Here is a 5,093-nt window from a genome sequence, read left to right as displayed (position 1 = left end):
AAACCAGACTACTGATATTTAAGTGGATGCAATTATGAGCATGATTTGACACCTTGTAAGCATATCTTCCAAAACTGTCCCGCTCATTTGTCTTTACTACATTCAATGCCATATATTAACAACCAATTTTTTGGCATCTCAGTTTTTCCTGCAGTCAAAAGAAGCAATAATACTAGAGCAGAAAATGCATTGCCGACGTATGGAAAGACTGAGGGCTCCTGCTCTGATCTGGAGGCTGTATCATTCAACGGAAATACAATGGCGGAGCCTTAGCTGACCCATATCCAAGGCAATGTGTCACACCATCAATCAAAGCATTACATATTCTTTTAGGCATCCCTTTCATATTGCATATTTTTTTTTCCAAATCCTCAAACAAGTAGTTGCCTAATAGGTATTATCAGCATAGGATCAGCGACAGTTGGGAATAAACTCGAAACTCTAATCCAGTACGGTACGCTTTATCACCCAATCTGAAACTTGGTAGACACTGGATACAAAAGGATTATAGTTTCTTACGAGTAGTATCATAAATACTAGTGCCATAAAATAGTGTCTCGCCAGACTTCAAGTTTATACAAGCTTGATTTACTTAAAGTGGTTAAAATGAGATCTAGTAGCACAAAGGCACTGCATCAGACATTTTCAAGTTGCTGCAGTGTTTGGAAAACTTTAAAATAAATAAAATACTTAGAAACTAAACCTGTATCCGGAGTATATTTTGGCAATCGCATGCATTTTCGAGTCTATGTAACACCTTTTTTTGTTTTTAAGTTCCTGTTTTTTCCTTTTTTTACGCTTTAAAATTTAGATGGAGTATATATTATCTGATTGGCAGCAGAAATGACTCCCCCCAATTACACAACTTCTGCTTTTTGGGCAAACGAGGCTAGCCAACTAAACATTAATCATTTCTTAGTCATTGTTTTCGAGAAGACGAGAACTTTTAATACGCAGAAAGTTGCTTTTAAATGTACCTATGTGTGTAAGCCTCATCGAGCCTTCATTTTGCTATATTTCCATGCCACTCTGGTAATGCAATGGATCGACCGCCAAACATTAATTGAAATGTGTATCCTTAATCAACAAGTTACACATTTTAAACTGCGAACATAGTCTTGACGGTTTTGAAGATAAGGGGAACAATTTACAGTAAATTACTTGCTGGTGTTATGTAGGTAAAATGGCTACAGAAGAGGTTTAGGAGCATGAGTGGAAGAGCCAAGAGATTCCCGAAATAATATCTTATACCTCCTCTCATAAGTTAAAGGAAATGTATGCGTTTCTTATCCAACTGTATCTACTGCGAGGCAAAACAAATAACTTAAATGAACAAATTTTACAAAGCAAAACAAAATAAATTTTTGGCATTACCACCCTCTTCAGGTGTGCATTGAATTGACACCTTTAATCATTCATTCTTCTCCCTGTGATATGCCACAGTATATTTGTCTTTACTTCACCCATCATGAAGCATCATTCACTGTTTTCTATAACAACTGGAACAAGGCATGTAATCGGAAACATTCTACTTCGTATGCCAGTGTGCAATTCAAATTCCATTTAAATTTTTGACGTGACCAGTCATAAAATGTTGATTTCATAGACTCTGTCCAATTTCATTGACAGAAGATCAGCATTTTTTGCAGCTAGTACGAAAAATGAGATAACTTCAAAGGTGTCGTACGTGTATCTGGAACATTTGGAATGTGAAACCATACACCTAAAGAGACAAAATCATTGCCAGTATCATTAACCATATTTGTAGCAGACTTTGTAAATGGAAAGTTGAAATCAACATGGCATAAACCGAAGGGGTCTTCTTTTGTCATCAGTACGACAAACTGCAGTGACAGGAAGAGTGATTTGTCGGATGTTCATCTGCATATTGTTTTAAATGAAACAAATACCTCAAGCAAAATTTCTCCTTTCAAGCATCTGTTAGAAGCAAAAGTAGGGAGGAACAAGTGAGAAATGGAAGAAGTACACATGGCTGAGTCATCGGTCTCTTTTTAATCGATGTAATTTCGTCTACTTTCCTTCAGTAAACAGCGCCACGGATCCATGATAAGGAGCTAAAGTACACACAGTTAACTAGAACACAAATTTCGCCTGCCTCTCTATGCAATTGCACTTGCTACTGTAATGATTTCATCCTCCTTTGATTTTAATTATTTTCATTGACTCATTAGTCATGAATATTTAGTTTTTATTGACAAGCGTGCCGAATTTAGTTGAAGAGACGGGGATTATCAAACATGCTTAGAAATGGTATATTGCGGCATAAAAAACAGCTATATACAAGCTTGAATTTTAAAGTTTATTGCAACCTTTATACAACTCAGCTAAAGTTAACTATTTTTAGCTAACTAAATTGTGTGCCAAGGTTTTTAAATGCGTTTAAAGGCATCAGAGTTACTTCTTAAGACAAAGGATAAGACTCAGGCTGAGGAGTGGAATCCGCCGTCAGATTTACACTCCGTATATATGAACAAAATTTATCAGGCATTTTGCATATCTGACTTTTTTGTAGTTTTGTCTATTACACACGCATTCTGCTGCATGTCACGACTCTGCACACAGCGAGGTGTGGTGTCCAAGGGATATTGCAAAACTTTTGTGTGCTTTTGCTGTGCTTAAAAGGAGAGGTTCTCGTGCGGCAGCTAATACGAGGAAGGCAAAATGAACTGACTAGTGTTAAGTTTATGCTGCTACATTATTTACAAAATGTCCAAATCCAGTATTATCGAAATACTTAACCGCAGTCAAAATTGCTACTAGGAGTGAAATGGTGTTTACTTCTATCTCCTTTGAAGTCGAGGAGGAAAAAATAGAGCATAGCATTGGCGTTTAGGAGGGCACAATTAAACGAATGCCTGATATTTTGTACTCAATTTGCAAATTTGGGCGATACTTGCATTTGTTTGAATGTGATGCGTGAATGAAATTTGCCTGTCAGAGACTTAATCCAAGAGAGTCGGCTGTATATATAGCATCCCGAGTTTCTCTTGCAGAAGAGAGAATACCTAATACACTGGCAGAATTTATATATTCAACGTACAGAGGGGGTAGGAGAGACTGGCTTGGCTCGGAGACCAGTCCAACGAAAGAGGTACAGTGGCTAAGACGCTAAGTGGCCTTTTATCTAAACCGACAGTTCAACAACCAACTAATTACAGCAAACATAATAAATTACCCAGACAACATAAAAATCGGCTGGAGGTAATAAGTAGGTCAAAGCATATTTCTTGGGAAGGAAAATCAAAATGCAACTCTTAAAGGAAGAAAGTAAATTATGCAAGCGAATTTCGATGCTCAAACCTCAGTCTGAATCGTCATAGTAATCTGATTAAAGTGCAGCTTCAAGCGCAGTGAAAATGTTTAAGCCTTTCCATTAGAAATTCAAGATACGCTTGTTCCTTTCATTTTCATTTGCTTCGATTTTCACAAATTAGGCCATAACTGGTAGTTGTATTTTTATTTTGTTATTTTGCACAATGCTAAGATAAATTTGCAATAGTTTTGAAACTAGCCATCATTCTGCTCTTGGTCTGCTTTTTCAATGATAGCTGTTTTATGTGGCAGGAACACTCAAGTTCGTTGTTTGACTTATTGCCTCAGGATCATTATTCGATACCACGAATTCGACTGCATAATTTAGCAGAGAACGGAAAGCTTTGTATACTCATGGGTATCACTAGGCAAAACAGGAAGCAAAAGTCGAAAAAACCATACGGATGACCTAGATCAAATCATGATAGGTTTACTGCTATGCCGTACCTGTCGAGGCTAATAGGTGCATTTTCATAGATTTTGCTTAGTTTTATTGCGCATAAGGCGTTGATTGTGATCCGTTAACTTTATCTAAGCAATCAGTCGCTTGTTCTTGTTTTTCAAGATGAATCTCGTGTTGGTCCTTTTTATCAGACCAGTGTCATTGATGCTGCTAGAACCTGATCAGCGGCATACATGCAGAAGTACTCTGAATGGAAGGTGCAAATTTGGATTCCAGGAAAAGGTTTTCTGTCGCCAAACATTGACACGTATTTGATTGAAGCATGAAAACGTGGGCATGTTCTCTGTGGGTCGCCAAATGACATCCAAATTGTTTGTGCGACATAGAGCCACATTAGTGGGCTTATTTCCAGAGCCACTCCTCCTTTGAATTTTGTATTGTGCAATATCATTCATGAAGGTTTGCAAATGCACTTCTGTGGCTGTCTTAATTACTTGTAGCCGATCTACCTAATGTTGTACCCATTCCCTTTAAAGTAAGCGATGAACGAATTTGAAATTTCCTATTGTGAAACTGGTGATCTTATAACCAATGATTGACTGAATGTTGCGATCTTATAATGAAATGAAATTTTTGCTATACATTCAAAGCCAACTTAGATGTCATCTTAAAAAGTTATTTGCGGTAATATGCTTATTCTAAACTGAGTAATTTGTGCATATTTACACTACGGCAGATAGCACTACTAGCTATAGAATAACAAAGTGGTGCCAGAGTGTGCACAGATTATAGCCATAATAAAGGGATTTAATAAGACCCAAACCAGATTTGGTTCAGTAAAGACAAATAAACACTCTGATACAGTCTCACTGTGTCACTAATGAGTGAGTCTTTAGGCAGCTATGTCAAATTATCAGCTTAATGGTATTCATGTGTCTATGAACGCTAGTGCATCGTGTTCTATCAACTGTCATCGTGATCACTTTCATGTCACCAAGAGTGGTGACTCAAATGACCTCTCACTTAAAAATTAGGTGTGAATTGTGTCCCACTAGAGAGACGAAGTGCACGATTGATAAAGTTACTGCAAATTCACCAAACTCATGCATGGATTGAGCTTCACCTTATACCTTGGCACTCTAAATTTGTCATAAAAGGTGCCTTCTCATTACAAATAGCAGCATTATACTTCCAGCACCAATGGTAATGCTTTCAATTTTCAATGCTTTATATTTCATCTAATTATGTCTTGATTTGATAAAAGTTTTCTCGTGCAACCAGAGAACAACACCTTAGCGAAACTCGAATATTCCTTTTGCCATCCCCATTTTAGAATTTGCTTTAGCAGTTTAAAGAG

Source organism: Echinococcus granulosus, assembly GCF_000524195.1.
Source record: "Echinococcus granulosus chromosome Unknown EG_S00182, whole genome shotgun sequence".
Classification (NCBI taxonomy): Eukaryota; Metazoa; Platyhelminthes; class Cestoda; order Cyclophyllidea; family Taeniidae; genus Echinococcus; species Echinococcus granulosus.
The sequence above is the reverse complement of the archived record's forward strand: the minus strand, read 5'-3'. Positions refer to the sequence as shown.